The sequence below is a fragment of the Mirounga leonina genome, unplaced genomic scaffold, assembly GCF_011800145.1.
Source record: "Mirounga leonina isolate KUSES-001 unplaced genomic scaffold, KU_Mleo_1.0 Mir_167, whole genome shotgun sequence".
NCBI lineage: Eukaryota > Metazoa > Chordata > Mammalia > Carnivora > Phocidae > Mirounga > Mirounga leonina.
In genome coordinates, this window is record NW_023270422.1 from 141932 (window position 1) to 166187 (window position 24256).

At 43.9% G+C, this 24256-nt stretch overlaps 1 protein-coding gene across 2 annotated transcripts in view; it reads left to right on the forward strand.

Annotated features, from left to right (window-relative positions):
• The window catches only part of MTCL1 (microtubule crosslinking factor 1), a 120869-nt gene that overhangs the window by 45384 nt on the left and 51229 nt on the right, over positions 1-24256 (forward strand). The gene's annotated exons all lie outside the window — the stretch shown is intronic.

The following is a 24256-nucleotide window of genomic DNA, read 5'->3' on the forward strand; positions in this document are numbered from 1 at the left end:
TTTCAGATGCTAAGGTATGAGATATATACCTTATATATGTATTTTAATATAAATATAAGATACATACAAATATATAATACATATATTTCTGTTAGAGCAGGGGAAGTTTATTGATATGTTGGGTACAGATTCTTCAGAATTTTTTTCTTTTTTTTTTTACATTAGTTCAGGGTCAGGCGCCTCTGTCTTTGGGACAGAATCACCAGACTGAGTGCAAGACTTTGATGATGAGGGAAGCCCCACGGTTTGTAAATGGGGACCAACATGAGATCCTTGCATCTTGCAGCCAGACGTCCTAGATGATTGCAGTTCCTTCTCAGGGCTTGTCATAGTCACTTAAGTTTCGGTTCCTTCAAAGCACTTTCTCATGCACAAGGACAGGTGAAGCGTCCTCCATTGGCCCCACTAGCATGTGATGCCACCCTCACAATGTCATGCTTCATCTCTACTTTTAGTTCTGTTATGAATGGAGACCCTGGACTTGCCTCAGATGACCTGAGATATTTGGCCACTTATTTGTTTGGCAGCAGCAAAAGATGGAGCTTTTGATCAGCCAGCAGCGTTTTCCATTTCCGGGGCATTCTTCCCGCGCAGTGTCCCCAAACTTAGTTCATAAAGGCGTTGAGGAGCAATGAGAAAATAGCAAGGGCAATGGCCTGAGCCGCGGCCCCCAGCAGTAATGAAGTCGCATCACAGTAAGGAAGCACTGGGAGGAGAAGCAGAGAGTTAGACTGTGTGGGACTGCAAGGATGCGGCACGTGGAGCAGCCGGAGGTGAGACCGGGCAGGTCAGGCTGGCCAAGGACAGACCACATGAATCTATTGTCTGGGCTCTGAGGGTAGGATGTTATTCTCAAGGCAGTGGGGTGCCACAGGAGGACTTCCAGAGGGACCTGCCACTCTCAGAACCATTCCTTGGCAGATCACTGGCAGCGGAGTGATGACACAGTGACGCAGGAAGAGAGACGCCAGCTAGGAGGCTGTGTGCAGTGATCTAAATGGAAAGAGCAGTCTGAGCCAGGCAGGTACTGTGGCAACAGGTCTGTGAGCCAGTAAGGGCTTTTGCCACCTGCTGAATACTTGTGGGAACAATGTCTTCCACTAGAACTCAGCGTGTGGTGCTGTCAAGCCCAAGCCAGGCACCACTCAGACGTCGGATCCTCCTGTCACTTCGTGACTAGGTGACGGTGGCAGGTTGCTTGAGTTTCTGAACTGCAGTGTCGGCAACTATAAAATAGAGACAGTAGCACCAACCTCAGAAGAGTGTTCTGATATTTAAATGGGATAAAGATTTGCTGACATAAAAATACATTTTGAATTTGTTTCTGGTAATCCATAGGGAATATTAAAGTTGTCAGGTGGTTGGCTAAACGCATCTGGCTGCCAAAGCAAGATGGGTCCGGAGCGAACCCTCCTCATGGGCGGGGCCCTGCTGGCCACTTTTTGTGTCCCTGGCTGTGGGCTGGTGTCCAGCACTGGGCAGCGTGTGCTTGTGTCCTGGCTGGCTGGCTGGGTGAGGAAGGAACTGTCTCTCCTCTCATCAGACAGAGGGCAGTGCGGGAGGAGCTCTAGAATGCCACTGGTTCTTCCTTGGGGTTACCAAGTTGGACCCCAGATGAATTAATTTAGAGGACAAGGTTCTGCAAAAGTCTTGAGTATATTTTTTTTTTCTAGGTGTGGGAGGAGTTGTAACGAGATTATTAGCATGCTTTCTGAATGCATTGCAGCTAGAATCAGATTATCCATCTGACTTGAGGGAGTTCTTGGCTAATTAGAGTACTTTATCTTCATTACAGCGAAGCGACTTGCCTGTAAAACTTAATTTATTTCAGGGAGTCACGAGGGTCACCTGTGGCTCTGCTGGGGTTGAAGCCTACAGAGCCACCTTCTGTTTATCTGTTGATATATTAGACATGCAGCATGAGAAGGTGATGGGGAGGATGGTGAGCAGCTGTGGGGGAGTGGGTCCCCATGCCGTCCCTCAGGGTTGCATAGGCGGATGCTCTGGGCACCAGACCCAAAGCAGGACAAGTGGGTGTGGACATGTGACTGAGCGTTTCCCTGCTCCACGTGCATGTCTCTCAGCACATGGCATGTGTGTGTGTGTCTGGATTCTATCAAGAAGAAAATATTTCTGCAAAAGAGAGGTTTGTAAGGCTCAAGCCGCTGTTGACTGTGCACTTTGACTCAAATGTTTATAAGGAATTTTGCACATGTTTGGACATAGCTTGTGTGTGTTCTGTCAAAAGAAAGCTCCAGAAGGGTAGTCCACCAGCCCCTTGGTTCTCTGTTTTAAGTTTTGTGTGCAGAGACATTAAACACATATCTTTCAGTGACCACCCAGGAGTGTAATATGATATTTTATCTGTGCTTCTGGGGAGACTGGTCCTGCTGCTACTACTGTTCTGGGCTGTGCTCAAAAGTTGGCCATCTCAGTCCTTCCAGAATAGGTGGATGGTGTTTTGTAACAAGGTAACTTAAATTTTGTGTCATAATTTCTCACTGCAGTGCTGCTTTTGATGCTCATTTCCTGTAGATGAACACTAAAAACCATCATTTTTTGTTCTTGGGGGGTTTTGCTGCGTGCCCTTAAACAGTCAAGAAGACCCAGGGCAAACTTTCTCATTGTTCTGGATCCCACAGATCCAGCGCAGGCTGGGGTAGGTGTTGAGGTGAGATACGGGGCAGGTCAGTGCCAGTGAAGTTGGCTGCTGGCTCAAGGAGAGCCATTGGCTTTTTTGGAAGAGGGAGACATCGCAATGAAAAATAGTCTTTTTTTTTTGGTTGTCATGTTGAAAACTAGGTTAGGTTAGAAATGCTTTGAGTTGGGATGGATGGAGTCAGGGGGATTCTCTTTGGAAAGTTGTTTCATTGACCTGGGCATGAGTTGTTGAAGAGCTAGATGGGAATAGTGAAGCTGAAGAGGAAGAGGGATGATTAAAGTGGACATGTCTTGGAAGGAGGCTCAACCTGTAAGACGGCAAGGAAGGGAAGGGGAGAGCTGGAGAGGACTCCAGGGCTTTGAATCTGGGACATCTTGAGGACAGAGAGGAGGGGACTGATTTGGGAGAAGATGCCAAGGTCAGGGTTGACTTGGAGACTGAGATAAAATTAAACATCATCCAGTATTTTAAGTGAGAACATCAAAGTACAGATCTTTTTTTGACCTATGATGTGTTATGTCCCAATAAACCCATCATAAGTTGAAAATATCTTAAGTTTGAAAATGCACTTAATACACCTGCCCTGCATCACAGTTTAGCCTAGTCCACCTTACATGTGCTCAGGACACTGACTCTAGACTACCGTTGGGCAAACTCATCTAACACAAAGCCGATTTTATAATCACGTGTTGAATCTTCCATGTAATTGGTTGAATGCCCTGCTGAAAGGAACCAACGATGGCTGTGTGGGTGCAGCATAGCTGTGTGTTGGTCGTTTACTCTCGTGCCCACGTGCCCAGCATCACAGGGGAGGATCATCCCACATCACTAGCCCAGGAAAAGGTACGCATTCCGAACTCAAAGTACAGTTTCTATCAATGGCATAGCGCTTTCTCTCCATCATAAAGTTGAAAAATTGTAAGTTGAACCATCGTAAGTCAGGAACCATCTGTAGTTTTGAGTAAGATGTGGAAATATCATGGCTTCATAAAGATCATGTGCACATGGTAGCTTTGTAAACTTGGTCAAACGTTTCAAATGGCTAAGCTTCCACGTACGGGTTGCATACTGAGAGAAGGCTGACAGCTGATAACTTTTAATAGAAAAATCAGTCTTTAAGCTTCATGATTTGCTTTGGCGACTGTTATTTGAAGCACAAGGTGTGGTCATTCTGGCCTGCTGCTGCAGGGAAGAAGGGTGGTGCCAGGCTGAGGGCAGAGGCTGGCTGCACTTGACGTTTTACTGTTGATCCCTAGGCTATGAAACCAGCTGCCTCCAGCATTGCCATGGGAACCCTCAGAAAGGGAAGACAGTAGAATCAGATAAGGCCAGACTGCTCAAGCAGGGGTGCTAGATAGACATGCATGTCACAAACAGATATTTTGTGTGCACACTCAGAACCGGATATAGCAGAGCCCGAGGTGGGCAGGACAATTTTCCCAAAATGTTAAAATCACTTTTTAAAAATACCACATACTAAATTCCATTTTTATAGGCATGGCCTTCTAATCCAGTTTTCCTTTTTTCAACTATAATGTCAATTGGAGACACTCACACATTGTTTGAAATAAGATACTGATAGATCCACATTTTGATTTTACTGAAGTTACAAGCTGCTAAGCTGGCCTGTTAACGGTTCCAGGGATGCTGATGGAAGATATGAGACTCCAGTGTCAGAGAAAAGGACTTTTATTAGTTGGGGTGCACCAGGCAGCCATCGGCAGTCAGCCCCCCTGGTCCCCAAATCCAAGGAGCAGGACCCAGAGGGCCCAGGTGGATGCTGTGCACACAGTGGGCTTGTGTTGCTGCTGGAGAACACTGAGCTGGTGGGGAGGACCCAGCATTTATAGCAGCAGTAAACACACTTGCTCTTTGTTACAGAGGGAAAGGTAATCTCTTCTTCAAGGTCGCTCACTGCAAGCACCGTCCTGAGAAACGGTCCAGGTAAAGACTGATCTGAGCCTTGTGTCCTTGGCACATCCAGCAGGATGTGTAGAAATGTGAGAGACCCGTGGAGATGGTCTTCTAATAATGTAAAAATATTAAAATATAAAAAAATAAATACAGTCTTCTAATAATATAAAAATAAATAAAATAAAAATAAATAGGACGGGGGTGCCTGGTTGGCTCAGTTGGTTAAGCAACTGCCTTCGGCTCAGGTCATGATCCTGGAGTCCCTGGATCGAGTCCCGCATCGGGCTCCCTGCTCAGCGGGGGGTCTGCTTCTCTCTCTGACCCTCCCCCCTCTCATGTGCTCTCTCTCATTCTCTCTCTCTCAAATAAATAAATAAATAAAATCTTTTAAAAAAATAAATAAATAAAATAAATAGGACGGTGCCATAGGTGAACATCTGAGAGGAGTTTTAAAACTTGCATCTGTTTAACGAAGAACCGTTTCACCGCATTTAATCCGGTTATATAGATTTCACATTTAAAATATATAGAAACTCTTATTTCAAACGATTTGAAAATCCTATTGCTTTTCCTGCAGACTGTGTGAAGCAACTGCTTGAAAAAGATGTCTCCCCCACTTTAAACAATCATCTATAAAATATCTCCTGTGTGCATAACATCCCACCAGGTGCCACTGGGAGTATGGAGGCAGTGGATGACTCAGCCCTTGCCCTTGGTTTTAGAACGTACTAGAATAATGAAGACAGGCTTACCTGGAACAACCAAAGTAAACCTATCAAGTGCTCGATAATGAAATACCAAAGATGTCAGAGGGAAAACCCAGCCAAATCATGTTGTAACATTTCCATCAAGAATGGTTACATATTTTTTAGTTGGTATATATTCCCGTAGCCAAAGCCACTCTGGTTGCCCATAGCTGTAGTGCAGACGCATGTAGTTCTGCAGAAGGCCTGCTACCTAATACTGCCTCCCCCTCCTTCTTTGCATCTTATGTGCTCTCTTGTTCTTCATTTCTCTCTGCCTCTGTCTCTCTGATGTGTGAAGCATAGGAGTATTTATGGAAACGGGGTTTAGTTTTTCAGGGTTTTTGGTGGGAAGAAAATAGCCTGCAGATGGACCTCACCTGAAAAAAAACAACTCTCCCTAATTCTGCCCCCAGCTCTCTTTGGTCCTTTCTATCTGACAATATCAAAGAGCTCCGCTCCCTACCCCCCTGGCTTTGAGTACCGTTTACTCCTACTGGGGAGGGAAGCACTTAACTTGAAAGTCACTGAAAACATTACAGTCCCTAGGTAGCGTTGTGTTGAGAGGCTGCAGAACGAGACAGCATATTCGAGTAATACCAAGTGTGTCTATGCCCCAGGCTGCTTGCTCCTCATGCACTTTCACTCTGTGAGTCAAGAGCTAACTGGTCTACCCATGGGAGGCTGTGACTCAGGAATGCCAAGGGACTTGCCTGACATCACACCAACAAGTGACAGGACAAGGTCCAGGACTCAGGCCTTCAAGACGCCAGGGTCGCAAGTGCTTTTGGGACTTTGGTTTTTATCGTTTTGTTTTGTATGAAAACTCCCACATGGGCCAAAAAACCTGATATTTAGTCCTTGATGATCTTTGCTTGTCAAGCGCAAATTTAGGAAGTGGTGGGGTGGTGGCAAAGTAATTCTGCAGTCCTGATACTTGCAGAGAGTGCAGTTGTTCCTCTTGATGAGCGAGTGACAACCAAGCAAACATTCTTTCCCATCAAGGACGCTTCATAGGCATCTCATGCCCTTCTCCTCGCTTTCCCTGGAACCAGCTCTGTCCCAGAAAAGCCTCCTGACACCAGTGAGGCTTCTTAGTATTCCAGGACATCTCCCTGGAGCCCCCAGGATAACCTGACCTATTTTGTGAATGGGTCATGACTATTTTTAATGTCTAAGGCACCTTTGAAAGACAGTCACCTTTGGGCGAGAATACAGTCCTATAAAGTCCACCGAAGATGAGCTCACAGGGAGTTGTGCGTGGAACAGGGCTTGAGGTAGAGGTTATACAGCAAGTCATGAAACATCACACAAATACGATTATTTTCATTAATTTTGTTAGACATGTATTCAGAATTAGAATGAGCAGGCAAGGGGCGGCTGGGTGGCTCAGTCGTTAAGCGTCTGCCTTCGGCTCAGCTCATGATCCCAGAGTTCTGGGATCGAGCCCCACATCGGGCTTCCTGCTCGGCGGGAAGCCTGCTTCTCCCTCTCTCACTCCCCCTGCTTGTGTTCCCTCTCTCGCTGTGTCTCTCTCTTTCAAATAAATAAATAAAATCTTAAAAAAAAAAAAAGAATGAGCAGGCAAGGAGTGAGGGCAGACACCTCTGTCCCAGGAGTGGGATGCTTGAGTTTTAGCACATGAGTGCTGTGGTCCCTTTTGTAGGGTCACTGGACTTTCTGGAGGTAATAAGGCAGTTTGGTGACTTCTGGCCCTTGTCACATTTCCATTATGGAATGGTGTGAGATTTCAGCTGTAGCTAGCCAGGAAAAAGAATATATATATCTCAGCAGCAAGAGATTCAGGTTCTCATTATGTAGAGTTTCAGCAATATGGAAGGATAGAGGCAACATTTTAGGAGAAAAAAACCCTTATCTGAAATTCAGGTGTTGTCAGCTTTACACATCTGAAACATGGTCAAAAACTCCAGAGTGCTTAAAAAAAAAAAGGCTCTGAAGCCCCAAAGAGGCTGTTGGAATGCCAAGTGATGCATTTGGTGGGCAAGGTCTCCTCTTAGGAGTGAGTTAGCCCCAGGTTATAGTCAGCCAGAGAGCCCATGGCAGAGTGCCCCCCAAAAAGTTGGTAATGGAACCCCAGACACGAGGACAGGGTTGACCTGTATTCTGTAAATTCCATTTAAGAAAGCAGGAAAAGCAGAATATATTTTCTGAAAGAGTAACTGAAAATCAGAAATACTAGCTTTCCCATTACTGAGGCCTGTGGGCCACCACCATGCTCTCCTACTAGGTTCCAAACTTCCTGGATTCTAGAACCTCATAGTTACCTCTTAATGATTAACTCTATTAATTTATTGTTTGAAGCTTTAGCTTCTACACTTTCCCCTGAAAGTGTTATGTCCCTGGAAATCTTTTATATCCCTGGAACCCCTCCTTCCCTGAGGATGCCTGAATAGCAAACAGTCACTGTAGGAACTAAAGACTTGTGTCCTGGTGACCAGGACAACCCCCAGTTGACTTTGTAACAGCTGATTCACAGGAAATATGGGACAGTGACAAACCTAGAGAAGGCCAGGGATCAGAGACACCTGGAAGCAGGTAAAATGTGAATATTACTGCCCATGGAAGATCTTGGAAGTCCCAAGGGTGTGTGACAGGAAATAGTTATGCCCTCAGGTTCTAACCCACAAAATGCTGCAGGACACAAAGGTGTGTCTGGAGGTACACATTTAGTAAAAAGAGGTCATTTGCATTTTTGAAATGATTTCTGAGGATTTGATTCTGACACCAATTCTGATATCCATCCCACAAACAATTAATTCTGTGTACCTGGAAATAGCGTCAGATCCCACAGGTTAGGGGCTCAGTCCTACAAGACTGCCCTCCCCGCCCCTCCCCACTTCAGATGCCATCACAAGGCCACGTACCTGTGCTTCTGACCACCCAGCTGTGGATCAGAGGTTCCAGCAACGCCCTTAGGTTTGATTAATTTGCTAGAGTGGCTCCCAGAACTCAGAGAAACATCTTATTTACTAGATTATCAGTTTATTATAAGAGGATATACTTCAGTAATAGCCAGATACATAGGGCGAGCTACGTGGGAAGGGTGAGATGCTTCCATGCTCTCAGAGCACACTGCTCTCTCCAAATCTTGTGGAAGCTTTGCAAACCCCATCCTTTTGTGTTTTTATGGAGGTTTCATTATATAGACATGACTGGTTAATCACTGGCCCTCTCCAGCCCTTCTCTCCTTCCTGAAGGTCTGAGGATGGGACTGAAAGTCCTCTTATTACATGGTTGGTTCTTCTAAGATCCCCTTAGATGATCGAGGAGCTTTCCAAAAGTCACCTCATTAACATAAACTTGGGTGTGGTTGACAGGGGCTTATTATGAATATCAACACATCTTTATGGCTCTTGTCATTTAGAAAATTCCAAGGTCTGTACTAAAAAGACCAAATACCAGTGAAGACCAAATATATATTTATCACACATCACGTATCTCAGTGGAATATTGTCTTCTAATACAGGGAGTCTGATAAAGTGTCATAGTTCTTTAAAAGGAGTATGTTTTTACTGTATTAAATGCTATCATTTCCTACTTTTATTGTTTTGGTATTATTAATAAAATGTACATGTTCATTTGATAGAAATACTCTTTCTTTAACTGATTTTATAACTATGGAATTGGCTAAACAAGGGTTTAAAGACTGGTTTGTCAGTTTTTTATCCAAGAAAGATAAAAGGAAGTTTTTTCAGTAGCGACTCATAATCTAGATGGTGGCACCCACTCTGCTAATCCTTTCTTCAAGAATGATGCTGGGGCAGCTGGGTGGCTCAGTCGTTAAGCGTCTGCCTTCGTCTCTGGTCACGATCCCAGGGTCCTGGGATCGAGCCCCTCATTGGGCTCCCTGCTCGGCGGGAAGCCTGCTTCTCCCTCTCCTGCTCCCCCTGCTTGTGTTCCCTCTCTCGCTGTGTCTCTCTGTCAAATAAATAATAAAATAAATAAAATCCTTAAAAAAAAAAAAAAAAAAAAGAATGATGCTAAACAACACCAGAGAGATTTTTCCTGTTATCTAACTGTGGCTCACTTCCCATTTTCTAGGTGAAGATATACATGACAGCAGAGCCCATCACCTGGGTTTTTCTTAATCTGTAGGATCTGGAGTAAAGACAATGGATAACTTTTTCAGGTTGATTGATCTTGTCTATGATGAGCTTGGCACTCTGCCTTAGGATACTAATTAAACACTTGATAAGTCTATAGAAGTCTGGTCTTACTTGAGCTATGATTGTGTTACTTTGTGCTTTTGAAGTTTTTCTGAAAATTGTTAATGTTTATTATGTATTTAGGCACTCGTTCACCTCTCAAGAGCCAGGGGACCTCAATGAACTGTGAATTCTTGGCTGTTAGGTGCTTGCGATCACACAATAGGTAGACAATGATAAGTGGCCTGAGGAAACAAAACTCTATTATTGCAGATGGTGGGGAGAGCCGGGGAAACCAGGTGTAGGGTTCAAAACAGATGAAGAGGGCTGAATATACCAACCTTGTAGATTTCTCTCAAAAAACTCCTCCTCTTTTTCTCCATTTATTGCAGACAGTACAAAATAGTTGAAATGCCTCCTCCAGAATACCAGTCCAAGATAGTAATCATAGAGGAACAGAAGAATAAAAGGTTGAAAGGGATGGGGGAGTAAGTTAAGGGGCATTGCTATTGTTTTGTAATCTGCATTTGGGATCACTTTGGGAGGAAAATTGCCTTTGAGTGGAAAGACTTAAGTAGATCACACACACAAATTATGCCGAGTGCTTTTAAACTCATGGATAGCGTCTGACAAGCCTTTCTGTAAAGTGCATCTTTGTGGTCAAAGCTCTAAAAGTGAATGCTGCTGCTTTGCTTCTCCAGGCGGAAGAAAATTGTGGCGTGTTTTCAGGATTCTTCCTGGAGCTCAGCACTTGTATCCATCCTTAGGCCCTAGCTGGTCTCTGGCTGTACTGGGGAGCCAAGTTCAGGAGGAATTCTGAAGGAATACTGTTGACTTCAAAGACTGAGGGAAATAGACTCCTTGAGGTTCAAGAGTTCCTTATGATTTCTTCCATGCAGCCAAGAATGCACAGGATAAAGGGTTCTTTCTCCTGTTCTTTCTGTGCTCTTTTTTTTTTTTTTTTAAAGATTTTATTTATTTATTTGACAGAGAGAGACACAGCGAGAGAGGGAACACAAGCAGGGGGAGTGGGAGAGGGAGAAGCAGGCTTCCCACTGAGCAGGCAGCCCGATGTGGGACTCGATCCCAGGACCCTGGGATCATGACCTGAGCCAAAGGCAGACGCTTAACGACTGAGCCACCCACGCGCCCCCTTTCTGTGCTTTTAATTCACGTGAGACTGCTTCCCCTCACCCCCAGGACCATCTGTGACCCTTCTAATGGGGGAGTTGAAGAGGTTCTCATTTGTCCCAGTGTGGAAACAGTCTCCTGGGAAGAAAAGACGCTTAAAAAGCAGAACACCATGGTGAGACCCTTATTAAAAGAAGGTTGTCTTCTCAAACTCAGGATTTCTAAAGAAGCATGTAATTGGCATAAATTTCCAGAGAAGAGTATTGTGTCCATAAATGACAAAGTGTTGTTATGTAGGTGTTTTGTGCTCACCAGTAACCCAGAAAACACTAGACTCGGGTCTGCAGGGTTCCCAGGCTTGAGGAGGGCAGAGTGGGAGGCACAATGGTGAGCTGTGGGTGTCCCGATTGAGAGGACGGTAGTGTGTTTGGGATTCCAGCTTCTGCAGGGGACCCTGAAGTGCTCGTGCTTCTAGGGCCCCCGAGTCCTCAGAGGCTGGCTCTGCTCTAATTACAAAGGACAGATAAACGTGAAGTGACTCTAGTGGGGCAAGGAGTGCGTAGCCACCACTTTGCCCCCTTTTGATCCCCCAAAATATCAAGGGCACAGCATTATTTCTTGTTGTATACTCTTCTGGTCCACCTGGAACGTGAGCACAGTCAGCATGGAGTTGAGTGGCCTGCCAGGGACTCTGACCCCCTTTGCATCTGAGCTCCTTCATCAGAGAGGCAGCTCAGCTCTGTGGAGAGCCCAGGTTCAAGTCCCACCTGTGAGGATGGGTGAGTTACTTTCCCTCACATATGAAATGTGAATAATAACCCCCACCTCACAGAGGTGTTATGAGGAGGTCAGACCTTGAATATAAGGTGTTTGGCTCTAGGGGAACAAGTTATTAGATGCAGAACACAAGCAGCGAGTTTGCTAAGCTACCTGATATTCTGGATGGTGGTCCTTTGCTGGGTGTCTTGTCACGTCACCGCGTTTGCCCTGCTGACCCACCAGAAAGCAAGTGTCAGGGTCCTGACCTATCAGTTGACACGGGCTAATAAAGTAGCGGGTTAGCTAGAGCTCTGTCTAGGGACAGAACACAATGCTTGCGCTTTTCCCTGGTCTCCTCCCTCTGTCTTACCTCCAGTCTTTCCAGCTGCTTTCTCCTTTCATTCTTTTTCCTTCCCATATTTCCATAAGAAGCAATGTATTTCTGTGTATATATGCAAAAAACAAACATAAAGGACTGTAGAAGATACTCCTGCATTGCTTCCAACAAGTTTTAAGATTTGATACCTCTATGAAAAAAATCCAAATTTTCTGGTAAATTTGAGAATTTTTTTTTCCACAAATAAGTTATGACTACAGAGAAATTATGTATTTCTTATGAAGAGAGCCTGCATGTAGTAGTTGGTTAAAATGTATGGACTTAAAATATCAATAGACGAAAAACTACCTTTGGTGATATAATAAAATACAATTTTAAAATGTGCCATTGTTAAAAAAAAAAGCTAGGCTCTGGAGAAGAAAACTTGCTAAAGCTTTGGTCACTGTTTAAAAGCTGCCTTCAAAACATTTACAAACAGTTTGAGTCCGTCTGAATGTGTATTTTACAGATTAAAAACAGTACTAGTGAATCTTAGCTTCTTTGCCATAAAAGGAGAGAGAGAATCTATAGTATTGTACACATGGAAAATGAAATAAATCACAAGATCTTATAGTGACACCCAAAATATAAGCTATAGCGATCCATAGCTAGAGGTTTGTTTGGAGTGCTTTGTTATGGCTCTTAGACTATTTTAGATATAGTTTTGTTTTTTTTTTCCTGTGCTGAAATATACATAACATAAAATTTACCATTTTTATCCTTCTTAAGTGTATATATAGTTCAGTGGCATTGGAGACATTCACAGTGTTGTGCAGCTATCACCACTATTTCTAGAACTTTCCATCATCCCAAACAGAAACTCTGCATCCATTAGACAGTAACTCCTCATTCCTCCCTCACCCAACCCCTGGTAACCTCTGTTCTACTTTCTGTTTCTATGAATTTGCCTAATCTAGGTATCCCATGTAAGTGGAATCATGCAGTATTTTTCCTTTTTTTGTCTGGCTAATTTCACATACCATGTTGTCAAGATTCATCCGTGTATCAGAATGTCCTTCCTTTTTATGGCTGAATAACATCCCGTTGTATGATCACCTCATAGTTTGTTTATCCATTCATCTGGGCACTTGGATTGCTTGCATCGTTTCGCTGTTGTGAATAATGATGCAGTAAACATTATTGAGCAAGTATCCACTTGCATCTCTGATAATTGGTGTTTTTAAAAGGTTGAGATTTTCAAAGAGAAGGTGACAGGCCCCATCAATGAATGGCATCCACTTGCTGCCATGAAGACCAGTCCCTGGTGCTGTGTTGTGCAGTCTGGGTAGTTAAATCTGCCCTCCTGCCTGTGGATGCCGCAGACACAAAGTGCGTGGTCCACGAACCCGAGGCAGCCACCCAGCAAATGCACAGGGGACGTGTAAACAAGATGGAGGTATCACTGTGCCCCCCCACCCCAAGAAAACCTTACTAATTAGTTTGAACGTGGCTTGAAGAGGGGGCATCACCACCAAGGAGCCTTCCAACAGAATGGCCCCAGTGATCTAGTCTTCTCTTAGTTGCAGGAGAGAAGGACAAATGCAAGAGATTATGGGCAGTGGATGGCATGTTACAGATATGGGGTAAGGAGGGAGGGGTTGATGAATAGCTCACGGCTTCCCTTCTTGCAGACAGAGGAGGGGGCTGTGGGGACCCCTCCCTCCCTCGCAGGGCCGGAGACAGCAGCCAAAACGGAGGAATGAGAAGGTATCTACAGAAAGGGTACAGGGTGTGGCAGAAGGGTACCAAGTGAGGACCCTCCATGTGTGGCTAACAGACATGAGATCTGAGGCTCTGGAGACAGATGAGAAGGGGAAGTGAGCGTGAGAAAAGAGGATGACACAGGAGGGGTGGGTGTGCAGGGAAAGTCTGCCCCTTGAAGGCTGCGTCTACACCACTGGTCATCACCACCGCTGCTTCTGTGCTCCCTTGCATTTCAGCTTCTACACATACTTTCTCCTTTTTAAAAAATTTTTAAAAAGATTTTTAAAGTTTATTTATTTGAGAGAGACAGAGATAGTGAGAAAGCACAGCGGGGAGAAGAGGGAAAAGTAGGCTCCCCGCTGAGCAGGGAGCCCAACACATGGGGCTCCATCCCAGGACCCCAGGATCATGACCTGAGCCCAAGGCAGACAGTTAACTGACTGAGCCACCCAGGGGCCCCCGGAAGAGCTTTCATGATCTCTTTTCTCTTGATTTCCCTGTCCCCTGCTTCATGCTCTGCCTTATCCCTCCCTTCCGCCCATCTCCCTTAATTATTCACTTTTTGCTAATATGTCAAAGAACACCCTTGTTGGTCACAAAGAGGAGTGCCTCCCTCTGAGAGTTAGGCTCTGATAGGATCTGATGGGGAGGGAGAGCATGTGTCCCCATTTTTATCCTCATGGTTGGACTCATCCTTCGCATCTTTGCTGGTGGCTCTTGGCACGCGTAAGTGCGTTGTGGGAAATCTGACCTACTCACTCCCTGAAATGATAGAAGTACCATCTACTCAGAGTGGGAGAGAATTTCTTTCTAAGTTAAAATTTCCTCTGTGACTCGGTAACAGACCATAGCAAGATTTTAGGTGACCTGTGATACGAATTTAAAGTTTTAAAATAGCTCATTTCTATTACATACGCCAAAAAAACGAATATAAGGAAACCACACAGTTGAAACTGCAAGCATACATTTCTCATGTAGCCGGAAAAAGATATTTTTGTGAACATTGGTTTTGCTGCCGTAGAAAGAAGAAAGCCGGAATGAATAATAATGGTTTTTGCTCTCTACTTTGGGGGAAAAAAAGATGATTAGCATCTGAAAATATTAATCAAGAAAAGAATTATAATTGGTTAGCTAATGTTTGCTTTTCATGGCTATGACAATCACTTATTAAGCATATTATCTCATTTAGTCCTTACAAGAAACCTTTATCTAAAATAGGTATTATATTATTACCACTTTTAAATAAGGAAATTGGGGTACCAGGAGTTCAAGGAACTAGCCCAGGGTCACGGACTACCAGTGATGTGCCTGGATTTAGACATGAATGCCCATGGTCTTCGACCACCTTTCCCTTTTACACACATAACATACATGTTTTCATATGCTTGCTGGAAAACTAAAAATTCATGAAGATGTGGACCAATCTTGGAATACAAAAAACTTATTCAAATTTGTGAAGTTTCTCTAAAGCCATACTATGAAAGCTTTTTAAAGCCAATTGAGGGTGGCACCTGGGTGGTTCAATCGGTTAAGCACCCGACTCTTGATCTCAGCTCAGGTCATGATCTCAGGGACGTGAGTTCAAGTCCCACCTTGGGCTCCACGCTGGGTGTAGTGCCTACTTAAAAAAACCATTGAAATTACACATTCAACTCTGAGAGCTCTCAGGTGTAGGTACTGCAGATGGTAAAGGAAGAAATAAAATGCCTAAAAGGAGAGTTAGAGTGAATTAGTGGAGTACAGAGATGCGTGACCAAAATCCTGTGGAAGTGTGAGCTGAGTGGCACACAGAAAAAGTCAGTGGACATCCGCTGGGATGAAACAAGACCTTTCCACTGGTATTTTCCCATTTGCACACTAGTTATTTAAACCTCTAGAGGACTCTTTCTGTGAGTGCCAGCTAATTTTCTGATGCACTGTGGGCCCCTCTCCCCCCCCCCCCCCCCCCCCGCTGTTGATGTGCTGGCCAGGCAGGTGGGAGTGGAGGGGCCGACACCTGGTTGTGACTTTCCTTCTGTGACCTGTGTAAGGTTTGGTGGTGTGAGGAGGATGGACACATGGCGCCGTCCCACCAAGTGCAGGAACTTGCTCTGGTGAACCCGAGGGGCCAGAGATGTCTAAACGGAGGGCTGTTGGGCAAAGCAAAGACACCTCAGCCCCCAGTCGTCCCTGCACTTTAGAGACAGCACCTCCCCTGCCACACACACACATCCTTGGCTGCATCAGGGAAGCTTCACAAGGTTACTGTCATGCCTGCTGTCCATCCTGGAGAGTGTGAGAGTTAAGGTGACGTGGGCATGTGTGGTCTCCCCTTCTCCTCTCCACGCTTCCCAACCCAGGCTGCTGTGGTGGGGAGTGATTTTGCTGAAGAGGAGAATCCGAGGGTCTGAAGGTTGGAGGGACCAGGGACATCTCTCACCCTGGGACAGGCGAGGGCTCAGAAGCAGGCACACAGGCTTGTCAGAGATGAGTGATCTTCCCAGCGGGCTGCGGCCCCGAAGCTGCATCAGAGAAGGAAGCAGGATGAGCTTGCAGGCAGACGGTGCTTCCTGATTAAGCCTCTGTCCTCTGTCAACTCAGAAGCCATTAGGATCTGGTTTGATTGCACAAATGGATTTACATACAGCCCCAGGAGGAGCCATCCTAACAAAAGGCTGTTGCAAATCCAAATAAAGAATATGTTTGCTCCTGGCCTCTGTGACATGGCCACTGTCACTGTCAGAGTCTGAAGTGAGGACTTTGCAGGTGGCCGCTCTGCTTTCACTGTTGAGGGCTGCAGTGGACACACCTGCTCTGGTAGCCGATTGTGTTTTTAAGCAGTCTGGGTGTTCTGTCTCATGGATATGAGATGCCAGCAGAAATATGCATGGTTGGGTGTCAAGCTTCTTTACCGTGTGTTCACAGAAGACAGCACCACAGCTGATAAAACTGGCTTCCTTGCTCTTACTCTCCGGAACCCAGGGCTGTCTGCTTTCTTCCACAGAATGCTGCTCCAACCCAGGGCCTTCCCTCTGCTCTGCTCTGTGCCTGTCCTTAGCCAGGGGCCACTATTCCTGCCGTGATGTTCTGTTCCTCCCAGGTTACAATCTGCTGGAAGCATGTCTCTTTCCCTGTGCTCACTGGCTGGCCCACCTCAGAAGGCAGGGGTAGCCAGTCCCTTCCAACAGTGTCCCAACAGCTCCTGGGCCCCGAGGGGTTTCTCATGCTGCAAGAGCAAGTAGCATCCTGCCCCTCACCCCGAAGCTCAGTGACTGTCTTGCGTCATTGAATCCTCTGCAGTCCCCCAAATGGTGGTGCAGACTAACAGGGAATAGAGAGGGCTTTGGCTCCATAGAAGTCACGAAACTGTGGGGTAAGCATCTCCAGTCTCCCCTCCAATCACTGAAGAGTGTGCCTTGGTGTTAGAGGTGGAAATCCAAGGTGCTCTGGTTTGGAGATGAGAATTGCAGATGATTTACCAAAGGGGCAGGATTGGCTTTATGCAGAATGCTAGCCAGGGATGCTTTCTAGATTTCAGAGCCTTCGGTGGATGATTAAAGGAACTGAGCAGTGCCTCCAGGACAGACACGGGTCAGCAAGTCAGCCTCGGCTTGGTCAGGGAGCCTCTCCAAGAGGAAGCCTTCAGCTGGGGAGGTGATTAGAATCTCAGATCCATTTGCTATCCCCAGATGTCTATTAGGCCCTCCTTTGTCCTCTGTGTGAAAATATATTTGATGATCTCCAGCAGCACAGAGCTAATCCTGCCTGGGGGCTAATCCCTTAGCTTAATTTCCTCTCTGTCTCACTTGAGGGCTGAAGGTCCATCAGTCTTGTGCCTTGCTTCCAGGGGAGACCAGGCCAAAAAAACATAGTATTAGGTTTAGTGGGTGTGTTTGCATTTTGGGTCAATTCTCTTATCCTTAAAATATAAGGATTTTTCTGATTTGAAAAAGTAATATATAATCATTTTGACTGTTAGAGAGAAATAAAAAAAATATATAAGGAAAAACATGAAGTCACCTGTAATGCTGCTGCCGATTGCTAAGATCTGTTAGCATTTTAGTGTATTTGCTTCTAAATATTTCAAAGACAAAAGTATTTAATCTTGATGAGATAATTAAATTTATGTTTTTATCCTACATCTCAAAGATTGGCATTTTATGAAAAACTTTAGTATTTTAACTTTATTTAAACTTTAGATTTTTAGTAATCATAATTTTTAATGGCTGTATAATATTATATCAACTCTTTTCAGTGAAATTGGGTATTTATGTGCATAATTTTCTTTCCAACACTATGGAAATTTTCAAACATATAGTGAACACCTGTATACTCACCATCTAAATTCTGCATTAACATTTTACAGTACTTGATTTATTACATATTTATCTAGCCATCTATTTATCTATTAACCCATCTTATTTTTCTGAAAATGTAGACACCAATTCATTTTCCTTAAATATACATTATTAACCAGAACTTAATTTTTGCTTATACTTTTTTTTGAGTTAATTTATGTATATTGAAATGCACAGATCTTAAATTTATATTCACTGAGTTTTGACAAATGTGTGCATAAATTTTAATAGTATAATGGCACACTCTATTATTTAGAACTATAACTCAGAGTCAATTTAGAAGGTCCAAAGGGTGTTATGGCTGGTTATTATGAAATATACCACAGGTAATTCAGAACTTTTTTCATGTGCTCTTTTTTTCAAAAGCTGAACAAAGTACTAAATATTTTCTTATGTTACATGAACCTGAAAAAAAATGAGTGATCAATTTTCTCGAAAAGGGAGCAATGTTTTAATATATCATTTATTTGTATTTTTTGGCTTTTCGTTTTTAAAAGTAAGCTCTACACCCAGTGTGGGGCTCAAACTCATGACCCCAAGGTCCAGAGTTACACCAGCCAGGCACCCCGGCTTTGTTTTGTTTTTCGAAGTACTAACTTTTTTGTATTATTTTGTTAGACTGGGAAATAACCTGCCTCTCTCAATGGACTAGTATATTTTTTCCAGACTAGTGGGAGCCAGGAACAGATTATTCTTAATAAGACACAAACCTTATCTTCAGTTCTGATTGGCAAATAGTATACATTTTTATAGATTTTCAACTTTTATGAATGCCCAAGGGCCACTTATTTGTCACCTACTAGATGAGTCCGTAGAAGCTTCTGAAATAGAGATTCTAATTCAATATTTCCTGTACTGCTTGGTGGTGTTGCTGAGTGCCTAGATGTATGTGTGCACACTGGGAATTCCTATAATTTGGGGGAAGGACACCTTATCTTTTTTTTGTACCATCATCATTTTGGTCTTGCGATGGTCATGATTTTCCTTTTTCTGTTTGCATATTAATGATAATTTACACTGTGGCTTTATCACCTTCAGTTTCACTTATTTTGTGTTTGGCTGAGACTACCATGCTGTAGTATGTTTTAGCCACAATTTTCCAATTCCTAGGCCTCAGGATGAATGTCTCTGGGGCTTAAAATGCATCAACCAGCCCCTACTGCAAAGCAGATGTGTGTCACATTGCCCAAATGTGCACAAGCAGCAACCTGCCACTTTTATCACCATGTTCTCTTCCCAAGAGAAGGTGGCATTTAGTAGGCAGACTGGGTGTGCTGGTGGTCTCTGTCCCTCCCAGGTGGGTCTCGCAGCCTGGACAGTGTGGCTTGTGGCCAGGCCGTTCTCCTTCTGGCCTTCTCCCTCTTTGCCTTGGGTGCTGGGATCCAAACCAACTCTGACTTTTATGGCTATACCCTTCTTCAGCCAGAGCGTCTCAGTATAGTCTCCTCTTCTCCTCACTTACTTTGTGGTATTTTGTCCTCTGATAATAGTTTCTGTCTTTTCCATATAAGGACCTGTGCTGTCTGCAGCCTCAGATCCTCAGAAACCCAGTGCCAACAAATATTTCATGGCCATGAGGTACCTTGTGAGCATAGCAGTTTGCAACCATTCTGGTAATAGTTCTTTGTGCTCTTCCTCTAGAGAAAGGAGAGACTCTTTGTTTGAGAAGACTCAGCAATTTGGGGCTCAAAAACCTCAAGAAAACAAAAAGAAAAGCAGTCCAAATTGGCAGATTGGGCTGTCAGAGGCACAGAGGGCAGCCTGGAGGGTCTCAGGGCTGTGACTGTGAATGAGAGGGTGGAGTCAGGCTCAGGTTGGAGCCCCATCTCTGAGTTTGTGGCATCTTGAAACATCACCTAACTTCTGACTGTGTTTTCTCATCTGTTAATCAGTGATAATAATGCATGCCTCTCAGGGCTTTTGTGAGGATGAGATTAAATCAGACACATAAAGAAGTTTAGTGGGGCACCTGAGTGGTTCAGTCCATTGAGCATCTGACTCTTGATTTCAGCTCAGGTCATGATCTCAGGGTGGGATCGAGCCCCAGGTCAGGCTCTACACTCAATGGGGAGTCTGCTTGAGATTCTCCCTCTCCCTCTGCCCCCCCATAATTAAAAGGAAGGGAGGGAGGGAGGGAGGAAGGAAGGAAGGAAGGAAGGAAGGAAGGAAGGAAGGAAGGAAGGGTGAGTTTAGCATTGCCCTGGAGTGAGGATGTGCCCAACAAACGGTAATTGTTAATATCCATCATTATTCTCCCAAACGGCCAAGGAGAAAGTGTTTCTGCCCAGTTATGGCCATGGAGGGTGTGAATCCAAGGGGGGCTGTGTTTACAGGGCCCTGCAGTGTAACAGTGTGCAGTAGACTTCAGCTGAATGGTGTGATGGGAATCCGTCTCCCTGGGAGCCGTCTAGAGGCAAGTGAAGAGAAGGAAGAGTAAAAGGTATCCACCAGCCAGGACCTGGTGCTTCTAACTGAAGGAGAAGCTAATAAGTCTTACCCTTCACATCTCGTAACACTTAAGTGAGGACTAATGTGGTTGAGAGAATCTTGGTAACTTTCTCCTAAACAGAAAGAAGGCCTATGCACTTCATTTTCTTACTCTGATTTTATAAGCACGTGTGCTGTAAATCAGCCCCAAAAACTTAAAAAACTTTCTAAATAATAAGGGTCTGTAAGAATTCTGAAAGTTGTCTGCCTACATCTGTACCCTCCTTCCCATCCTCACTCATGATTCACAGCATCCTAATTTTTGTCTCTTTTTATTACCAATCTAAATTTTAAGCCCAAAGCCTGTCTCTGAAACACTTAAGCAATTGAGAGCATGTTTGTTTTTTTTCTGAAATTGCCTGGAAGAAACTGGCTGACTTAAAATAGGAAACATTAAGAAATGACTTGAAAGTCCAAATAATTGCCTAACTTCATATTTTATTTAATCATTTTCAGTACTCAGCAAATGCATCAGCCTTAGATGGATTCAATTTGGAGTTAGAAACTCAAGTTTTCCCCCTTTCAATAGGAATTTAGAGTTGATTTGCTGGCAGTTGGCCAGAATAAAAAGAAAGAGTCGAATGAATCAGCAGGCAAGTCCCCCATTCTGGGTTCAGTTTATTTGATGGTCAACATTTTCCTCTTTTTCTTATTGTTTCTTGGAAGACATTCTCCCCTGGATCTCTGAATCATCTAGAGAAATGAACTGGCCATGAATCACGTGCACACAAATCATCCTACACCCAGGGTCCCTTGACCAGTATACCCAAAGCACTCAGCTCTCTGCCCTGGATGAGACTCGCAGCAGGTGAGCCTGGGAAGACACCGTACCCCAGGCTGGGGGCCTTGTGACCCCATGGCAGTTGGTGAGGGAGCCAGATGCCAGGGACCTGCAGTACAGTGGGGCACCTGGCAGGTTTCCTCACTCCTCAGGGGGTTTTCTGGTCTTTTAAAACAATATACATATAGATTATACATATATAGGTTATACCTGAAGTGCTGGGCTAATAAAAACAATGTCAGCCTACAGAAAGAGATCCAAGAACCTGGTAAATAATTTATGATAAAACACCACTGCAATCCTACATAGGAGATCAGTGATGGCCTCTTTTCTCTGACCTGTTTAATAATTTCCTCGTGTTTTTTTTTTTAATTGTAAAGGAAATAGTATTCACTGTAGGTAATTTGGAGACTATAAAAAGCCACAAAAAAGAAAATGAAAATCACTCGTAATTCTATCACCTGAGGATGAACACTGTTAACACTTGATATCTGTTTCTCCAGTCTGCTTTTCTAACATATCTGTATTTATATTTTATTAGATGTAAATTGAAATTACAAAATACATGATGTTTGCAACCTGTTTTTCTTTTAATGCGTTGTATTTCCCGAATCTTTAAGTATTCTTCAAAAACATAATTTTAACACCCTCCACAGTACTCACTCACTACTATAAAAGGTAGTGTGATCAGCATTCTTACCCATAAATCTTCCCTCGGTATCTCTGCATGTTTCCTTAGGCCAGCAGAAATTATTTTGTTCTTGTTTCCTTTCTTATTGTCTGACTCTCCGCACTCTCATGACAGCTCCTTAGAAATAAGGACTTGTCACTCTGTTGCTCAGACAAGGCAACATAGTAGATGCTGGATTAACACTGGGTGAGTCAAGGCCGTCTTAGTCATGGGAATTTAGCCGATTCTTTCCAGAAGTGGAATTCTCAGCTCACAACGTGTGCATTTGCCTGGCTCAGTTGCCTGCCTGAAATGCTGTGGGAGTCCCCACTCTCACTGATCTGGATGGAAGTGCCCACCTCTGTGGACACTTGCTAACGCATATGTCTTTTGGTCTGTAAACCTCTCAGTGAAAAAAATGATATTTTATTTCAATTGCTAGTAATCATGTGTTTGTTGGCCCTTTAATTCTTTAATTAAAGTGGTTGTCCTGTTGCTTGCAAAATATTACTCTTTTGTCTGTCTTGCACTAGAAAAATCTTTTTTTTTCCATTTTGTCATTTTCTTTTTAATACTGTAATTTTTTTTTGGATACATAAAAATTTAAAATCTTACCGATCCACTTGATCAATCTTTTCCTTGGATGTTTTGGCTTTTGTTTCTGTGTTTATAAAGGCTAGGCCCCAAGAACAAACAGAAATTAGTCCCTTTTCTTTCTTGTTCCTTTATGATTCCTTACATCTAGATTTTTAATTCATCTGGAATTTTTTTTGATACCTTGTATTGATCTTGCTTTTTTTTTTTCCCTGTGTTAGCCAGTTGTTTCTACAGCATATACCAAATAGCCCATTCTTTCCCTCATTTTTCAAATGCTACCTGTATCAATTGTTAAAATCTCATATACTCTCAAATTTATTTCTGAGCTTTCTGTTTTGTTCCATTTATCTGACTACTTTTGTACCAGCACCAAACCATTATATTGTATTTCTACACCTAATAGTGCAAACGGACTGTCATTATTCTTCCTCTTCAAAGTGTTCTTGGCTGTTTTTACCAATTTATTTTTCTAGGTCAGAGGTCAGCAAACTTTCTGAAAATAGCCAGATAGTAAATGCTGGGGGCTCTGCAGGCCATTGTCATTGCTACTCAGCTGTGCTTCTGTAGTACAAAGTAGAAATAGACAGTAATAAACAAGGCTGTGTTCCAGCGAAACTCATTTATAAAACAGGCTGTGGGGTGATTTGTCCTGAAGGCCTTAGTTTCCCACCCCCTGTTCAAGATGAATTTTTGAGTCATTGTGTCAAATCTTCCCATATTCTTACCTCCCTCACATATACACAAATAACATTTGTGTGTGAGTATATGTGTGTATGTGTATACATACTAATAAATACTTTTTGTGTATATATTACATTATATATATGGAAGGAAAGAGGAATTTGGTTAATATGACATCATACTTACAATGATGTGGGAGAAATGTGACATCTTGATAAAATAGGGTCTTTCCCTTGGACAGCATCAAGCATTCCTTTATGTCCAGCACCAAAATTGTATGGTTTCTTTCACAGAGGTCCTGCCAATTTCTGGTTAACTTTAATCTTTGCGTTGTTTTTCATTGTAGTTGAAACTGTGACTGGGATCTGTGTTGGGGATCCCACGGCCCCCCACCTGTTCCATGATTCGCTAGAAGGATCACAGGACTCCCAAGGCAGTTGCATTCAAGGCTCAGCAAGGGGAAAGACCCATCAAGCGGGTGGGAGGAATCTGTGCACAGACAGGCTCCCCATTGGCTGCCTCCCAGCAGGAGGGCTCACCCAGGTCCTTCCTCCCCCTACCACCCCCTCAAACGCAACACCGTAATTCTCCTGTCTCCACTTCTAGCTTTCATCTTACTTCCAGATAATTTCCTTTCAGGTATGCAGAATGTACTTTGCATTCACTGGGAGAACGTGATGCAGTGCAGGGTGGCTTGCAGAGGGCAGGCTCACTGCACTGACCTGGGTCCCAGAATTAAATCCCATAGGCTGAAGCCTTCCTTGGGAATGGTTTCTCTCCCCTGCTTCTTTATGGAAACTCTTCTCTGTAGTGAATCATCAGAAGTGTTCATCTCATTCAGCTCATTCCAATCAAAGAAACTGCTTTGTTGCAGTGTGAAGAATCTTGAAAAGCCTACAGACTCTGGATGGTAAATCTCAAGCCCTTCTTAAGACAGGCTTAACATAACCTGTTGGAAGAGGCTGGTTCTCTTTGTAGTTTGGTCCTGCTTTTACCAAAAAGGCTAAAGGAAACAAAGCTGCTTCTGCAGGTGGGGTTCAGCAATCTGTTTCTACACACCCCACCTTGGCTGGCCCAGGAGTACCCACACTCCATGCTGATTCTGTAACCTTCTCACCCTCTCTCAATTACCGTTTTTTTCTCCAGGGCTCTGGCCTCCTAGAGGCTAAGGGGCGGCTGGAATTTTAATTGTTTCATAACCCCGAAATTCATCTGGTAAATGGCACTCCCTGGCCTTCTGTAAGTGAG